Source organism: Eretmochelys imbricata, chromosome 2 (assembly GCF_965152235.1).
Source record: "Eretmochelys imbricata isolate rEreImb1 chromosome 2, rEreImb1.hap1, whole genome shotgun sequence".
Classification (NCBI taxonomy): Eukaryota; Metazoa; Chordata; order Testudines; family Cheloniidae; genus Eretmochelys; species Eretmochelys imbricata.
In genome coordinates, this window is record NC_135573.1 from 175373646 (window position 1) to 175392849 (window position 19204).

General features: G+C 44.9%; 2 protein-coding genes across 5 annotated transcripts in view; one reads left to right on the forward strand and one right to left on the reverse strand.

Moving 5' to 3' along the window:
• The window catches only part of BLVRA (biliverdin reductase A), a 50439-nt gene extending 39224 nt beyond the window's left edge, over positions 1-11215 (reverse strand). The window contains exon 1 of the mRNA XM_077810982.1: positions 11080-11215. The gene's annotated coding sequence lies outside the window, so the exon portion shown is untranslated. The remainder of the gene's footprint in view (positions 1-11079) is intronic.
• Positions 11216-11275: 60 nt separating this feature from the next.
• Positions 11276-19204, forward strand: part of COA1 (cytochrome c oxidase assembly factor 1) — a 135423-nt gene continuing 127494 nt past the window's right edge. Inside the window, exons 1-2 of one of the 4 annotated variants that reach the window (XM_077810979.1) lie at positions 11276-11555; positions 13415-13593. The gene's annotated coding sequence lies outside the window, so the exon portion shown is untranslated. Of the gene's footprint in view, positions 11556-13414; positions 13594-18178; positions 18424-19204 lie in introns of those variants that run through there. The other 3 variants (XR_013345265.1, XM_077810981.1, XM_077810980.1) reach the window with 3 other exon arrangements.

Sequence of the window (19204 nt, forward strand, 5' to 3'; positions counted from 1 at the left end):
ACACCAGGTAACTGTAATGCCCAAAGAGGCCCTTATTTGCACAATTACCTGGTTGCATGTACAAATGTCCTCTGACTGGCACAAGGGTGAGTTTTCCATGCAGAATATTGAAGGCAAACACATTTTGTTGGTGCTATTATAGGCAGCCAGCTTAGGAAATGTAGCCTAAAGATGATCTATAGCTCTGCTGTTGCAAGGTGATGTACTTCATTCTCTTTTTAAAAGGTCTTCTCCAATTTTAACTACGACATTCCAGAAAGAGAGAATGAGAAAGGACAGGAAAAGAGAAAAGTAGTGAATGGGAGCCTTTATGGGGGAGAAGAAATGCTTGGAAATTCTGCTTCCCTGCTGTCTCCATCTAATTCTAGGCAAAGTAAGTGAATATGAATGGAGTGCTTTCAGAGATCATCACATATATTAACCAATTACATAATTTGAACCACTGTGGTTCCGCTACATCCCTTATCTACAGAAGCTTGACGATGTGTGAGAGGACTGAGGCTACATAGTAAGATATCTAAGGCAGGATTCTGTAAAACAGCAATGACCTAAGTACCCACATGCAGTGCATATAATTACAGCACAATATTACAATGTCTCATTTGTGTCTCCCCTTGCTAGCAAGTCTAATAAGTGACAATAATTATATACTTATGAAACCTGTTTTGTAAAGGCAGATCTGCGCTGGCCTCATGCCCAGCTGTGATATGTATGACTTAAATAACACAGGTTTCAGAGTAACAGCCGTGTTAGTCTGTATTCGCAAAAAGAAAAGGAGTCCTTGTGGCACCTTAGAGACTAACCAATTTATTTGAGCATGAGCTTTCGTAGTGAGCTGTAGCTCACGAAAGCTCATGCTCAAATAAATTGGTTAGTCTCTAAGGTGCCACAAGGACTCCTTTAAATAACACAGTACAACTTACGTTTGCAGAGTGTGCTTCCAATCCAATATCTCGAAGGCTCTGTAGAGAGAGTTTGTCATAAGCCAATGAGAAGAAAGATTTTGAATTTTAAAAATGGTGTTTCATGGGGCAGGGCTGGATAAAGCACTGAGCATTGCTTACCCTTGAATATGTGGGGTATTCAATTTTTTTTTTTTAAGCTATCAACTAAGTAGTCACAGGTTTGCAGCACTCTCAGCCAGTACAACCTCTTGAGACTTGGCCACCGGGTGTGCCTCCAGTACCAGGCCCGGGTGGCTGCTGTTCCATGGCGGCAGCCAACAAATGGATCAAAGGGGGCATCGTCATGACTGGGACCCCCCAGGCGTTCGAATGTTGCCACTGAGCAGGTGACTGCCCTGTCTGCCTGTGCCTTGCTGCTGGCTCGAATGCCCAATCTCGCCGCTGAGATTGAGATGATGGGCTGAAGCGGCCCTCGGTTCCGGAGGAGCCCCCTTCTGGAGACCACGGAGGGGCTGTCAAGGCTTGGGTCTGCCTAGAGACCATTGACACCAGAGACCCGTGCCCCACCCAAGGGGACCGGTACCGATGGTGCGGCGAGGGTCTGGCGCTGAGGAGATTGGAGGTGTGAAGGAGATTGTTCCCATGGTGTCCGTGACTGGTACTGGCACCGGGACGACGACCTTTGGGATGGCGATCAGGGTCGGTAATAGCAGGACCGGCGTCTCCCTCTCATCAAGCCGTGTAGACACGATGTCCACCACAACCCTGTAGCCGGTGAATCCGCACCAATCTTGATGATGACACTGGCGACCAGCGGTACGGAGGTTGAGAGTGCGCCATCGTCTGGAGGGATTGGTGGCACTCCTCTGCTCCCTCAGGAGCCTTATCGGCTGACTTGCCCTCTTGGGGAGCCTCAGACGAAGCCTGTGACACTGGCAGTGCTGGTTACGCAGGTGGAGACCTGTGCTCCTTCGACACCTGAGCTGTTGAAGGCATCGGTGCCGGCAGGAGAGTTGGTCCAGTCCTGCTTGCAGAAGGACCTTCCACCAGGCTGACGTCCCCAACCAGAGAGGGCTGACTGCGGGGCTCCGGGGTAGGCAGGCGGTTTGGGACAGGCTCTTTGCTTACTGCTAACTCACCATTTTTGGTCGGCGCCGGGGAGCCATGCTTCTTAGACCTCTTCTTTGGCACCAGCAAAGTAGAGCGGTGTCAGGTGGGCCCCTGGTGCCAGTGGTGCACTTCCCACCGATGCTGAGGTGCTGGGACGGCTCTGATGCTGGGCAGAGGGCGGACTCCATAAGGAGGGCTCTGAGCCTGATGTCACTCTCCTTTTATGTGCGAGGTGGAAAGGTTTTACAAATCTGCCACCTCTATTTAACGTGCGCTTCCCTCAGGCACTTGAGACAGCTGCTGTGGGGGTCGCAAGCAGGCATAGGCCTGTTACAGGATTCTCAGGGCTTAAAGCCCAGAGACCGGGCCATGCCCCTCTTGGGGCAAAGTCCCTGCTGGGGCCTAACTACTAACACTAACTACTACAATAAACAGGTTTCAGAGTAACAGCCGTGTTAGTCTGTATTCGCAAAAAGAAAAGGAGTACTTGTGGCACCTTAGAGACTAACCAATTCATTTGAGCATAAGCTTTCGTGAGCTACAGCTCACTTCATTGGATGCATACTGTGGAAAGTGTAGAAGATCTTTTTATACACACAAAGCATGAAAAAATACCTCCCCCCACCCCACTCTCCTGCTGGTAATAGCTTATCTAAAGTGATCACTCTCCTTACAATGTGTATGATAATCAAGTTGGGCCATTTCCAGCACAAATCCAGGTTTTCTTCCCCCCCCCCCACAAACCCACTAGAGGATTTGTGCTGGAAATGGCCCAACTTGATTATCATACGCATTGTAAGGAGAGTGATCACTTTAGATAAGCTATTACCAGCAGGAGAGTGGGGTGGGGGGAGGTATTTTTTCATGCTTTGTGTGTATAAAAAGATCTTCTACACATTCCACAGTATGCATCCAATGAAGTGAGCTGTAGCTCACGAAAGCTTATGCTCAAATAATTGGTTAGTCTCTACAATAAACAGATACTTAACACTAAAGATTACTATGTACAAAGCCTAAAGGCACGAAGTCCAAGATAAGAAAAATTGCAAGTCCTCTATGAGCAAGGAAAGACGCTCCAACTGACCACCATGGGTGGTAAGAGGGAACTCAGAGAGTGTAGAGCTGGCAACATGTAATATACAAGTGGCATGAGCATGGCACTCAAGGGGGCGACACAGCTGGCCCTACGGATACCACTAAGGCAAAAATCTCCGACGACTGTGCACGTGGGCGCGTGCATACCTACAATGGAGTCGACATAAGCAAGCACTCGAAGAAGAAGAATTTGTGATACTTTATCAATTATTGAACTTTTAAAATTAGGTCAAAGGTGCTTAGAGCCTCAGACAGAGGGGCTGATTCGCTACCATCCTGCATCTTGTGCAGCCATTTACTTCAGTACAAAGTGGATGTAAAGCACTATCAACCTGAAGAAGAGCTCCATGTGGCTCAAAAGCTTGCCGCCCTCACCAAGAGAAGTTGGTCCAATAAAAGATATTACCTCATCCACCATTTTACATTGGCATAAATCAGGAGTTCCTCTAAGGGGTCCCGACCCCCAGTTTGAGGTCATGAGGTTATTACATGGGGGGTTGCGAGCTGTCAGCCTCCACCCTAAAACTGGAGTCACCAGTACAAAAGTTTCAGAACCACTGGCATATATAAGACAAAGAGCAACAGAGAAAGAGGCCCAGGTGCTCTTATTTGAATCAATAAAACCTTCCTCAAGCCTTTTGAGATGCTTTGTTGGAAGGCAGTATAGAAGTGCAAGGTATTATTTAAAGACACAATTGTTTTTGCCAATTAAGCTTCTGTTACCTAAAACAAACTACAACTCTCCAGTCTGCTAATGTTAGCAGCTCTATTACTAAAGCTGACTGACTGACTCATTCAGAGGCATTTCCCATGTCCTTTACTTCTTGTCCTGTAACAGCATGAAAGACTTTTCTGCCCCTGCTTCAGCTTTATTTTGCTGTCTCTCTCATTCCTTGTTTGTATCAGGCACATCTTACAATACAGGCTAAAATTTTTCCCAGACTTCCTGAACAATCGGGTTTCCCCAAGACGAGCTGTAAGGATTTACACCTGTTTAGTTCAGTCCAGCTGTCAGAAAGCCTAACAGCATTTAAAAAAACAAAACAGTAGAACACAGGAGGACAGTACATACATCTCCTTTGTAAACTGCACTTCCCCCCACCTCCTTTTCCCTCCTGTTGGTGGCAGCCATTTCAATGAAAAGTGAGAGCCTTTGTGACAGAGGCTATATGGAAACCCAAAGGAAGAGACTGAACAAGTGAGCAGCCTGGTGTAGCAGGGATTTAAGGGCCAGGCAAAGGAAATGTCGAGTTCATTTCTGTAATGTGGTGACCCTCTGCACTGACTTCACAGGGAGCTGAGGAGATTCAGCAGCTCCCAGGAGTTGATCACCACCTTGCAGGATCAACCCATTCAAGTTTAAAAAGCAATTCACAGTTAAAGGGCCATGGTGGGGGAAAATGTTAAGGTGCCCTGTTCCAGAAACAGTTCTGACAGCCAGGGTCTCCACTCAGGTATGCTCTGGGAGCACAAAGGGAAGACAACTCTTCCTTCGAAGAGGTGCAGCACATGCTTCCCTAGGTCCTCAGCCCAGTGCAGAAGGAGAAAGACCATGGCAGTGCTGTTTTAGGTGCAACTTCACAGAATCTTGTGCTCAGGGCAGTGAAAGGACCATATTGTTTCCAGCCTCTGAGGAGGGACATTAATGGAAAGGAAGGGATATGGTTCCTCTTCCCCTTGCAAAGTGACAGACCACCAGACACAATCCAGCCCCACCATTATTGTTGGGATCATTATAGCAGACAAATATGAAAGCAGACAGATGTTTTTATGGTTTCTTCTACTAGGCTCTCCTTCTGACATTATCACAAATATTATTATTTTAAAGCAAGCTGGTCATCACCAGGAGTGGCTCAGGAACACCCATCAGAATAACACTATTTTCAAACCACATTCCACTGACTATTCAAGGTGACAACGCTTATTTACTGGCACTTAGCTACTAAGGTTATGGGTTCATTAGCAATGCCACCATTACATAGATGGGAATACTTCTTACCTTTGAAAATGCTGTGCTGAGCAGAGCGACAGCAATTTTTATTTAATATGGAGGATAATAAATGCAAGATATGCTTCCAAACATGATTATTGGTTACTTACCGCTATTTAAGAAGGTTACAGATACAAATGAATAATGCCTTAAAGCCAAAATTTTCAACAGTGGCCAGAGCTATTGGCTATGTCAATGTTTGGATGAGACAGTTTAGACCTGATTTTTGGATGTGCTGTGTTCGTGAGGTCTTCAGTTGGAGTTTTGGACGCTCAACACTTTTGAAAGTCAGGCCCACAAAATCTGTGGCCACCTCTGAAAATATGATTGTAAATAATATGAACATTGAAAACTGAGCTCAAACAAATGCATGCAACCCTACAGCACTTACAATCTGTGGCCTCAAACCATGTTAAAACTTCCATACCAGCCGAGTTATGTAACTCTATTTGTAGCATTCAAACTCCTGGTGCATTTCCCAAGAATACAAGTAATATGGCACCTCTGGCATGTTTAGAGACCTACACGACTGACCTGAGAGTCATATTGGCATTTAAAAAAAAAAACAACCTGACCTACATCAATTTAACAGTCTGGCTGAGCTCCTGAACAAAACACTCTATACCAAATGCTACCAAATCTTTATTCATAGTAGATAAACAAATGTACAGATTATGGGCCTAATCATTCTTGACTTACTCACACAAATAGGTTCACTGAGAACAATGGGACTACTCAGGAGAGTAAGACGTACAGAATTTGGTTCTCTTTGAATGGAAACTCATCAAAAGGGTTATGTTACTGGAGTAAGAGAGCGGACAATACTGTGGTTACCTCTTGGGTACCATTGGAAGTTTGCATATTCTAACACAGAACACATTATTCTGTATCCCTGATCTTTCCCCCTCATTCACCCCTTTCTATGCTTCGCTGGAGTGCCAAAGCAGAATCTTTTAGTCTGAGTAGCAATAATCCACCCACCAGGTCATAGTCTGCTCAGGTGTTAAGATCATATGAATGTTATTCACATGCTAATGTTCAAAAGAGCCTGGGAACAATTATAACAGTTTAACAAAAGCATGGTGCATAGAACGACCTGATTCTCTATTCAAATAGAAAAAAAAATTATTTATTCCACAGCTATGCATTTCTAGAATTTGGGTGCCTGGGCCAACCAAATTAGAATTCTGGAGCTCTTGGTTTTCACGGTTTTCCTGGACCATGCTTGGTGTATACATCACTACTGTCTAGTTTCTGAACTCTTTGTGGACGAGAGTTTGTCTTTATACTTGTCTGTAAAGTGCCTTACATACTTCTGGCACTCTAGAAGTAATTAATAAGGGCACGAGGTGATGATTTAATTAGCCTTTTCCGTCTCTAATTTCTATGAACCTGTGATTTAATTCGTATGAAAAGTCTGTTCTATACATATTGACATGTGCCCTTAAGAGTAAGCATACAAAAGAATTCTACTGATTCATAAAGACATATTGTTCACTCTTTCAGCTAAGTGGGCAGTGAGCACTCCAGAGAAATGTCAACAAGGTAGCTTGATGAAAAGTAAAAGACCAAACCAGAGTGGTTTCTAAATCTACCACCAAATGCCAAATTAAAAGTCCTCCAATCCTATTCCTGAATTGCTATGTCCTACTGGCAGAGGTGTAGACTTTTTAACGTGCCGGGGGGTGCTCCCCCGGTCTCTGCCCCGGGCCCAACCCCCACTTCAAAGGGCCCATCCCAACCTTGCCTCTTTCTGAGCCTCCTGCACATCACGGAATAGCTGATTGCAGCGGGCTGGGGGAGCTGATTGGCGGGGCCACCGGAGAGGAGCTGATAGTGGGGCTGCTGGTGGGTGCTAAGCACCCACAATTTTTTCCCCATGAGTGCTCCAGCCATGAAGCACCCACGGAATCCATGCCTATGCCTACTGGAGTCAGTGGAAAACCGTTTAAATACCAGAATAATGGCAGTACTAAGGCTTTGATCCTGTAACTTGATCCACGCACCAGATGCCTGTGTGGAGCCCCTTCATCTTCAGTGGATCAGCTTGGAGGACTGGGGCCTATGTTTGTCCATAAAGCATCTTATATCCTGCACCGCAACTTTAGCTCAGCTGTTGTTACTCTAGGTTTCTTGGTTTCAGAGTAGCAGCCGAGTTAGTCTGTATCCAGAAAAAGAAGAGGAGTACTTGTGGCACTTCATCGGTGAGCTGTAGCTCACCAAAGCTTATGCTCAAATAAATTGGTTAGTCTCTAAGGTGCCACAAGTACTCCTTTTCTTTTTTAGGTTTCTTGGGTTTTCTTTCCTTCTTTAACAATCTTATATTCTCCCCTACAGCTTTTCATCCGGGGGGCGGGAGGGAAGAGAGGGAGGAGGAAGAGAACAGCAGGAACAAAAATAAAACCCTTATGAGGAAAGGAAGGGATTATTGAAAAGTGAAAACAACAGCTAAAGATAGGTTTCAGAGTAGCTGAGCCAAGAAGTGGTAAAGGACAGGGTTCTTTACAGACAAGTGCAACCCTTAATGTGGAGCTTAATGTGTAGTTACCATGGTAATAGGCACATTAAACATGCCTTAGGTTGGCTGAACTATTTGGTTAAAACATATTTAAAAATAGAAATTCCCTTCCCTGTGTTCTTACAAAAACAAATTTTTAAAATCTAATTTATTCTTCATTATGTTTGCCTTTTTTAAAAATTTCATTCCACTCAAAAAATGAGACCAGACAGGTCAGTTTCATATTTTTTCTACAAAACTCATTACAAATAAATTGTAAATGTGGGGCCTTAACGCTTGACAACATGCCTTGGAATTTAAGGCTTGATCCTTAATTGCTAAATAATAAGCTCTTAATTGCCTTATGTCTCCTAAGCTACAGTGGAACACACATATCTGCAATATGGAATTTTGAAAGTAGTAATTAACAGAAAGATAAGCAGAAAAGGTAAGTAAAAGAGAGAATGAAAGAAAAGAGATTCTTCTTTGTGGTTGCATGGAGTGTGCTCTGCCCCTCCTCTAGGAATAGCATTTACCAAAACAATTCCCTACTGAAGCCTCCTGTTGATTCCAAACATTTTCTGGATTCATTTCTTAAAGAAGCTACTTGGGCTGGTCTAGGAAAAAGAAATTAATTTGGAAACCAATCACATGTGAACATGAACAGGGAAAGTTCCCAAACAGACTTGCTCTCAAGTGGAAAGGAAGTTTCCCTGTCCCAAAGTAAGGGTAATTTTAAGGGTAAATTAATAAATATTATAGGCAGTGATGCCTATGGTTAAGGTTGCCTGACTCTTCACATTATAAGATCCTGTTTGCAGTTGCTTACAACTTAAATCATTTGGGCTAAAACTTTCTGTGCTGGGTGTTTGCCTCAGGTGGAGTCTTTCAGGGAAGTTTTCAGCTAAAATACTTCAGCCAGTTCCAGGAAGGTAGTTAGGAAAAAATACATTGTTCTGCCCATGTTAAAAAACAAACAACAACTCATACAACTGTTATGTTGAGAAGCTCTAGCACCCTGGCACTCTACACCAGTGGTTCTCAACCTATTTGCCATCGTGAGCCACATACATAGCTCTCTATGTGTTATGTGGCCACATCCACACAATATATATATACTTATCTGTATGGCCCTGAGGCTGTCACATGGGCCGCAGCTGTGTGCTGATTGGGCCGCAAGTTGAGAACCACTGCTCTACACATGTCAAAGAGTTACATAGTTAGGGCGCTACCAAATTCGTGGCCATGAAGAACGTGCCACGGACAGTGAAATCTGGTCTTTTGTGTGCTTTTACCCTACACTACACAGATTTCATGGGGGAGACCAGTATTTCTCAAATTGGGGGTCCTGAATCAAAAGAGTTGCGGGGAGGGGGGAATCGCAAGGTTATTTTAGGGGCGTTGCAGTATTGCCACTCTTACTTCTGTGCTGCTGCCTTCAGAGCGGGGTGGCTGAGGGCCCAGCTCTGCAGACAGCAGCGCCGAAGTAAGGGTGGAAATACCATACCTTGCCATCCTTACTTTGGCGCTGCTGCTGGTGATGATGGCGCTGTCTTCACAGCTGGGATCTCGGCCAGCAGCCACTGCTCTCCAGCTGCCCAGCTCTGAAGGCAGCACCATCGCCAGCAGCAGTGCAGAAGTAAGGGTAGCAGTACCTTGTCCCCCCGCCCAGCTATGTGGGTTATAACTTTGTATTCCTGATGTGTGAAATAAAGAGTCAATTTATTTCCTTTTTCCACCATATTTATCTGAACACACCAAAAAGATATGCAAACCCATATTTATTGATCTCGGCATTTATGCTGTTCAGCGTTAGCATCTGTAACACAGAAACAGGACAGGGCACCTGCAATGCCCACTGGCTCTCCTGGCATCAGGATATTAATCTGGCACTAAATGAGGTGAGCTAGTGCAGTAGTGCAGCAAGTTACATATTATAGTGCTGTCTTCTGCCTTTCTTTCCTGTTGACAATCTGTTCAATGAGCTATTGGCCCTAGTTGATACTTATCAGCTATCTAGTTTTGGACAACTGCTAAGATAAAGCGCAGAGTTATCTAGTTTGGCCCTTGGGATACTTCACAAAGGCTCTCAGTCTCTGTGTTTCCTGCCTGTAAAGAGGCAACAAGCCAAAATCAAAATTCTGAATATAACACTTACATAACCAGAGAAAGTAAAGACTTTTCCTCAATTTCTTCCAAAGGTAGTCCAGAAAAAAATAATTTAGGCCTCAGTCCTGCAAAACTGTGCATGCAAGTAATCTCTCTGAAGTCTGTGGGACTCACTACTCTTGTAAGCACTTGAAGGGGCAGGGCCTGACACTGTAACCTGGGATGGATGTTGGTGGTGGTGAACCCACACCCTGGGAGGGGATGTACCACTGCTCTCAATTTAAATAGAAAGGAGAAGCAAAGTGGCACATTTTTCGATAATTGAGTTATTTAAATCTGATTTGTATTAAGTCTTTGAATTTTAGCCATTTAATGTATTTTTTAAAAAAGAGGAGGCAGGTCTTGCGACTAAAGCATAGGACTGAGAACTAGGTCTGTATTCAGTTACTGACTCGGTTAAAGACTTCCCTGTGATGTCAAGCATGGTATTTAATGTCTCTCTGAGCCTCACTTTCTCCCTGTGTAAATTGGAGAGGTGCCTTCACACACATGTTGTAAACCTTCATTTCTTACTGTTTGGTGGCATACTTTGAGATTATTGAGCAAAAGGGTGAACCAACGTGCATATTCTTTCTACATTCCACTGAAGTTTGAGAATGTAATAAAAGAACCACACTTCCCAATGCTAGACGGCTTTTTCAGCTGACCATCTCCCAGCGCTTCACAAAATAAGTTAAGCCTCACAAGACTTAGGGTAGGAGTATTATCCCCATTTTACATATGGATAAGTAGGGAGGCAGTAAGCATATCTCAAAATTAGACAAATTAACCTAAGCACCTGCAGCTGCCTCTGACTTCAAGGGATTTCTGGGAGCTCAGCAACGCTATGGCCAAGGTCAGATGCTACTAAGGGGAATAGAATCCAGGAAACTTGACTCACCCCAGCCTTCTAACTCCTAAACCACACTCCACTCCTTCTGTATGGTGCACTCTTTTAAACTACTAACATGGAAAGATAATATTCCTTTCCACTTCCAGAGGGCACTGGATCTCACAGTTTTTCCAACCAAGCTCACTCCCCATCCCCACCCTTTTTAAAATTAGTTTGTGTTTTCTGGTTTCATTTTTGCAGGGTGCATGAGGGTTACAAAATCAATAAGCAGCATGAGCTACTGGAATAGCTCTCCTATCCTCCCATCCAAAAACCCAAACATGGAACGCTATATGGTGGCAATGGCAAACAATTTTGGGGAGGGTGGAGGGACAGCGTAATCAACCAGCAACAACCCCCAGCATCCTAATGATGTTAATGGGGCTGAATGAACGCTGCCACCCTCTTTAGCTAACCGAGGAGGGAAGAGATCGTTGCTTACCCCTCTGCAGTGTCCCGCAGATCCTGCTTACACAACGAACTCTCAGCTCATCAATGTGCTGCTCTCACTCTCACTCTCACTCTCCCCTTACACAACTCCTGCTGCCAGCGAGGCGCCGCCCCCTTTCCCAGGCGTCTGATAGAAGCAAGGGCGGGCTGAAAGGGCGAAGCGAAAGGGTATCATGTTGGCTAGGGGTCAGGGAAGGAGAAATCGGTCCGGAATGGGGACAAGCGGAATCCCTTCAGCAGGGGCTGCTGGAAACCGCTGCGCTCCGTGACTCCTTTAAGTTGTAGAGGAGACAGGATGAGCAAGGGGAAAGCACGTGGGGGGTGTAGCTGATGGGGCCGAAGGAAATGGAAGCATGAGCAAGCCCTGCCCAGCCTAGGCTGGCACATCCTCCCGCTCGACTGAGCAAACTCAACCCTGCCCTGCAATGTGCGGGCAGGCACCTTCCACAGGAACCCGTGCAAAGCCAGGTGAGCCCTGCAATGCCTGGCCCAGGCGGGCACACACTACAGTGGCCTGTGGCAAGCCTAGCTCTGCAATGCCTCACTCAGTCTGCATCTGCAGAACCTGTGCTTGCCCACCCTAGGCAGTGGTGCCAGTCCACGGGCACCTGAGCCAAGCCAGCAGTGCTATTGCTGGGATGTCACAACCTATGAAACTGCAAACCCAGTTCAGCCTAGCTCTGCCTGGCTCAGGCTGGCATGTTCCACAGAAACCTATTCCCAGGATAGGCATGGGACAGGTGGGACACAACCTCTCAGTATAACTGGATGGGGGAGGGAAGACTTTACTTCTCTTTTCTTTCCTTTTCTACAGAAACTGCTTCTCATCCACCATCAGCTGTCCCTCACATTCCTACTGTCACCCTCCCCTCACCAACCGGCCTCATTTCTTTTCTGCTGAGTTAACTCAAATGTTGCCCTCATCCTGTCTACACACAATTAAAGCCTCTCATCTGAGTTTATTGGTCCTTTCAACCGCCGCTGGCCTGGGGCTGTAGGCTAATGCCCAGCTGCTGCTTTCACTGGGGCTAGTAACCCACCCACTTTGCACTGAGGATCTAGGCTAAATGTCAGATGGCTATAAAAGCTCCAAATGCCAAACACCAATAGTTGGATTCTAAATGCCATGGAACTTCCTGAGTTCAACCGTCTATTCTCTGCTTCTGCTGAATGGTTTTCATGTTTTGTATTAATATTTACAGGACTACACGGGCCCTTAGGCCCAGATCCTCAAAGTATTTAGGCACCCAACTCTGAAATCAATAGAATTTAGGAGCCTGAGGATCTGAACCATGACTACAGAGTTTTAGCTAAAGGCCAAATTCTGTTCTTGTTAACCCCAGTGTCCAGTAAATCTGGAGTAACTCCACGTAAGTTAGTGGAAGCAGTAGAGGTAATGTACTTTGAGTTTCTCCATGCGCTCAGAAATATGATTGCAACTTTAGTTTCCTGAAGGACTGTGTTTTGAAATCATGCAGGAGGGATCAGGGACCATTTTAATGCTCAAAAGAGCATGATAAACTTGCCTTCTTTTCTACTTCTCCTTTTTTTATCTTTTCTTACCAGAGACTAGTTGGGCCTCCCTTATCTTTTTTGCCAGCTAAGCTTTAAATGTGCTCTTCTGGAGCCATGCCTTCTAAACCACTTAACTCAGGCAAAACTCCCTTTGTATAAAGGGGGCCTGGTCTAAACAGTTTTTGTAGTGATATGCTGGTTAGGGTGTGATATTTTTTTCTGGAGCTAGTTAAACCAATACAACTCCTAGTGTCAGTGCAGTTATATCAGTATGTAAGTGCCCTATACCAGTATAACTTATTCCCATTTCTATACCGAAATAAGCCATGCTTATTTAAGCACCTTTTATATCAGTATAATGGTGTCCAAACTAGGGGGATTGTATAACTAACTCTACCAGTATTGTTAAAGAAGTGCAACTTTGTGCATAGATAAGCTCAAGAGCTTCAGGCTCTCACCCATTGTCTGTGATCGAGCAGAGGAACAGTTTCCAATAGGACGGATTATCTCCAGTTCTTTCCAGCCCTCATGCATTTTTCATTGTTTTCTATCTCACTGGTTTGTCATTTTTCTTGTTCTCCTGGCTTTCTTGTTCTTCTCCTCCCACTCATTGTTCCCTTTCCTTTCCCTCCAAGCCCTGTGGTTGTTGTAAGTCCTTGCAAGCCTCGGGTGTGTTAATCAACTCTCTGGCAGTAACTAGTGACCCTCTCATTCTGTGATACCCTCTGTCTGCAACAACAGAGTAGTATTGTAAAAAGCTGTAATCACTATTGAAGTGATTAGGATTTGACTGACACCTGCAATCCTTGCAGGGCCTGCAGTTTAGGTTACAGCTGTTGGAGGCCTCTCAATGGAGAAAACTTGTCATCATGTCCTAGAGATGTCAACAAGCTGTCAAACACAGGTACCATTAAACTAAATAGAACACCACACCAGAAACAGAAGTTACAACTGAAATATATAACAAGAATTCGGCAACCAGCTATATGAGGTAAGAAAGTGGCTCTGTAAGAAGAGTTTAAAAATACTTGAATCACTTCGTAAACAGCCTGGTGGCAATTACAATTATGTGACAAAGATCTAAAAATGCATGATGCAATAAGTAGTAGCAAGGGAGGATGCTTGGAAATGTCTGGAGTAGTAGTCATCTTACTTCAGAAAAATAAAGCTTGTTGCCACCTCAGATTCATGATTTCACAATCCTCCTCTATAGTAATTAGAACACCACAGTCTAAATTCTGATCAGACTGTAAAAGTTGCTTCATAGTTACAGTGGTGAAACAGATGAAGATAAATTTGGATTTAAAACATGGATGGGCAAAGGGTAGAGATAAATAAGGCCCCATTCTTGCAGACATTTTTGCACCTGCTTAACTTGACTATTGTAAACAGTCTTATTGACTTCAAACATTCATAGTAGTAAAGTTAAGTACTGTAAGTGCATAAATGTATGTGGGATAGGCACTTACGATTGGATCTGAACCTTCATTTGGAATTTAATGGTCTTTTTGGAGATTTGAAAAAGTTTGGAGATCTTTTGTTAAAAAGAAGATTCCCCTTGTAACAGGGTCACTAGTTCCTAAGTGCCCCTTTTTGGCCCGGGGTTACTCTGCAGCACCCTGCCTAACTTTCCATTTCTGCTCAGGGCCCCTTGAAAAGCTCACACAGTCTAGGTATTTGAAACATTCCCTTCTGCGGTCCAATACATGAAATCCTGAACATCCCTTTCTCAAGATGGGGCCAGATCCTCCTCCCTGAGGGTCTGTCTCCTTCCTTAGTGCTTCTCACAACCGAAGGAGCCCAAGCTAATTGTTTCACAGGTGGGGCTGGTGGTCCTATATCCTCCTAAAAGGGCCAGCCACTCTGTGATGTTCCCATTTTTGCATGTTTCTGGTTCTGGGGGTTCTGGCCAGGAAAAGTAACAAAATACCGTGGAAACACCTGTTCTCAGGAGTTTTTGAGATCTGTTTAGACTTAGGAAGTTCTGATACTTTTTAAATATTTGTCTGAACAGACTTGGTCCTAGGTTTAAAATGCTTGCTTTGAAATGAAGGATTGTTGTATGTACTCAGTTACTTTTTCTACATGTGAGTGTAATATATTTTACTGTACCTATTTTGCATAAAGGCCAGAACCAGCCACTAGTGAAGAATATGGTTACCCACTTTTTAAGGGCCTATAAGGACCTCCTCTGTTGGTTTCCAGATGTAGTTCAATATATTCATTTTAATCTATGAAGCCCTACGTATTTGGGATTTGGCTACTTAAAAACGGTATCTTCTTTTATGTGCCACGATGACAGCAGATATTAATGAAGATCCCTTGATGGACCTTAGAATTGGACATCCAGAGGCTGGTAGTTGTCATGATATATGGAATCACAGTTTGGTTAAACAGGAGGCAGTTATCAAAGCCATAACTGGAACTCAAACTGTGCATTTGTCTTTGTCTCCCTTGTCTTGTTTAGCAGAGATTAAATCCTGACTGGAAGTCTGTATTTGCTCACAGAGACAGGCAGTTTCCCACAGGCCCAGATCCACTTAAGTGTTGTGACACACAGTGTCACAATGCCTATTTAGAAAATCACAGGAACAACGTTGCTATCCACAAAGCCTGAGTTAGGTGCCTAGGCTCCCTCTACAATGGATGGGGAGAGATAGGCACCTTAAAATAAGATCCACAAAAGCCAGCGCCCTAAACAAGGAGCTGTCCAAGCTAGCCAGTGGGAAATGCCAATGAGAAGGGCGTGCCCTGAGCCCCACCCCTGTCACAGAGCTGGGTACCTAAGCCCAGGCTGCCTCCTTTTGCTTGTGATTCACAGCCAGGAATCTCTTTCCTGAAGTCAGATGGTTTAGGTGCCTAAGTTATTTCTTGTGGGAAAGCAAGAAGCACCTCTCTCACACCACACCAAATAACTACAGGACAAGGAGGAGGAGAGTGCTGCCACCAGGACCCACCTTATAACATTTAGTTCAGTTGTTACATTACTTGCCTAGGATGGGGAAGACCTAGGTTCAATTCCCCCCTCTGCCTGAGATGTGAGAAATGATTTGAACAGGGGGTCTCCCACTTCTCAGAAATGTGCACTAACCTTTGAGCTATGGAATAGTCTAATCAAATGTGGCACTCCCTCAGTCTCTCCCCTTAAAGCTCTTCTAGTTTGGATTAAATACTTAAAGAGTCATTGGGCCAGAGTGAGAGAACATGCAAGAGAAAGACTTATACTATAGCTGGGTGATTAAGACACCCACTCCCACAGAAGTCCCCCTGCTCCAATGATTTATCCAAAGTGGAATCACCTCTTCCTCCTCCTGTGGAAGGATTTTGAAAGGCACCTAGTGTGGTAGGCATGTTCTGAGCATGCCTACTAGATCGAGCCTAGCAAGGAAGATAGGTATTTGCCTGACTGTCTTTCCTCCTGTTCATGGATTAAGTTAGAGCTTAGGTGGGAGATGTGTGTTTAGGTGGCTCGAGCAAGACAGCAGAACACACGCTAAAAGGCAGACACTTAGGCACGCAGGAGAACTTTTACACTGGAAATGTAGGCATTGAATGAGGAGTCTTCAGTGTTAGCCAGCAGCTGAGCAGGAGCTTTGTGAATTGTAGTAGAGCCTAAAACTGGGACTTATGTGCCTAAGCAACTTTGTGGATCTGGGCCACAGTGGCTGAATACCATACTGCAAGTAAACACCGTTACAAATAGCAGGTGATCTCTGTGGAGGGTTCTTGGACTAGTGAATTGTCTCCTGCTATTCTGTTGACCTTCAGGGCAGTTTAATTTTATTTAAACTCTGCATCTTTGGCAGAGGGACAGTGAGTATGCAGAGAGGAAATCAAAAACATTCTGTAACTGTGGCTTATATACGTAGTATGTAAACATTGATTAATGCTGGAACGCAAGTAGAAAACCAGCAGGCTGAAGGCCTGTAAGGTGGCTTAGGATAACGAATCAAGACCTAGGCTGAGGCTTGACATGAGCAATGATCGTCATGTGATGTCAAAACCAAAAGATAAAGTGCAGTAAGCCAGCTGACTGGTATGAAGTAAGAGACTGCAAAAATGGGTTATAAGTATTTTTAAGGAATTTGTGTAACTGAAATTTACAAGTATTAACTGCAATAATGCTATAGAAACTGATTAAGGTGACCAGACAGCAAATGTGAAAAATCAGGATGGGGGTAGAGGGTAATGGGAGCCTATATAAGAAAAAAAAACCAAAATCGGGACTGTCCTATAAAATCAGGACATCTGGTCACCCTAAAACTGATTGGTGTCAATGCTAATGATTGTGACATAAATGCATAAATGTACCTATCAAAGTGGGGAACCTAAACAAAGTGGGGTATGGAAGTTCAAATAAGGAAAAGGGGATCAAACCCATTATGAATATGCATAAGATGAAGTGGGCATTAGCGAAACATAATATAAAAGATGTTCTCTGGCCTAACTGTGGTGAGAGACACCATGGCAATGTCCACCTACTGTCTCTCTGGTATTGCCACAAAGGATGGTGTGAGTAGTTTGGTATTGTTTCTATCTTCTTTGCCAGATGGCAGTGTGTGTTACTGTTTGGCTGGCTAATAAAGGGTTTAATCACAGAAAGAGCAGTAATTTGTGTTTGTTCCATTTGTGCACCTTTAGGTCCTCAGTTTGGTTACAAGCTCTCTACTGTAGCCAACCAAGCGGCTGACTCCTCAGAAACCACCGTATTATAATGTATATCTAACCCTGCAAGATCAATAGATTAGGCTACATAACCTATATATCTCCTTGCTTTTTGAGCTGATGGAAGGAAAAGAGAATAAGCAGGAGCCTAGTATTGCTACACATATTATGTCATCTCAGTTTGCACCTACTGTCAATTTTTCTTCACTTGTCAAGTTTCAGTTTTTAAAAAGATAGGTTAGTCGTTTAGAAGTCCCAACAGAAATATGGGAAGATACAAAGCCCAGAATTGGTTAACTTTCCAAAATTAATTCTTCTGACTGCAGGGTTTTTAATTGCAACAGATTGGGGGTTCCTATGAACACTGAACTCTGTCCAGAAATTCCAAAAATACGTTGAATATCTCAGCCTAACCCAATAAACCTAAAAACTAACCCAATAAAATCCATACCATAAATGCACTGTTACGGAATCTAGCCACCATGTATTGTGTGGTTCTTCTCTCATGCTGTGACAATAATTTGACTGAGGGGGAGTTTAAAAACACAGGAGGAGATTGCTTCAAAGGAGACATTTATTGCTTCAAAGGAGACAGTACAATCTTCTTCCCTCCTCCCTAAGCAGAGAGAGCCTGCCATGCACCCAGCAAAATCCTCCTCCGTCTAACTCACCGCTAAAGATAGGGAACAGACTGACAGACGTATACCAAAATCTCATCCCCTCCCCAGGGCAGATACTGTAACACGGGGAGGGGGAGGATCCCACCTTCAGTCCCGGGGGGGGGAGGGGGGGGGAGACTGACACAGCAAAAATTCCCATCTCCTGCCTAGAATGGGGAGGGGCTGTGACTAAGCAAAGCCCCTTCGCCCTCCACGTGGAGTTTTAAAGGTTCACCCCCCCTCCCCGGACTGCTCACGCTCCTTCCCCAGCAGCTTAGAGGCTGGGTGAGCCGCAGCCGGCGGTTCTGTACCGCGGCTCCCTTCCCAGGCTGAGTCCAGCGGGCTGCAAAGTGCCCCCAGCCGCTTGCCTGTGCGCCCTGCAGCGGAGCCCCACCAATAAAGTTATTGTTTATGCTGCCCAGTTACAAGATGGCGGCTCCCATGGAGGAAGCGTGACTCTCTCCTGCCTGCTTCGGCTTCCTGCTGCAGTCGTGCCTGTAAGTCGCCGAGCAGGCCCCACGGGTCACACAGCGTCCGAGGCACGCGAGTGCATGGGGCGGGGGGAGGACTAACCCCTGGAGCAAGGAGGCTTTGGGGGACTCCTCCTGAGTGGAGTGGGGCTTGCCCACTCGCCATGCTGGTCGCCCGCGTGTATACAGGGAGGAAGCGGCGCGGTCTGGTTTGAGTGTGATGTGTCCGTTTTAAAACAAGGTTGAATCCGTGCGTCTGGAGGCAGCCCAGAGCTGCTGCTGACCCAGACTCTAGGTTGATGGGAAGAACAGAGAGTCTTACTTACGCGCACACACAGACTGCTGAGTCCCAGGTTGTGGGGACAATTTGAACGAGGGTAGGTCTGGACAAATGAGTAAATATCTTTCTGAGACACACAGCCAAATCTTTGCTCCCCCACTGGGTGAGGGATTAGCTCTGCCAGAAGGAAGGGAGGCTCTCCTCCCAAATCTGTGAGATCTGGCACTTCTCTATTGGGGATTAAGGCAGTGTCTTTCTTTCCAATGAATTGGGGAGTCAGTTGTGCATGGCACTTTTCACTCGCTAGAAATCTCCCTCCTTCAGATTGCCCCTGCACTTTAAGGCCAGCATTAGGTGTGCAAAATTATGAGACAGGCTGAACTCCTTACTCACTTTCGTTACCCGCACCCCCAATGCATTATATTCTTTCCCTCTCATTTAATTATGTTTTAAATTTAAATATTGAGAAAATATTAATTAAAAGTTGTGGTGTTTACCTGTGCTCATGCTGCTTTTTAGTCTCCTTCA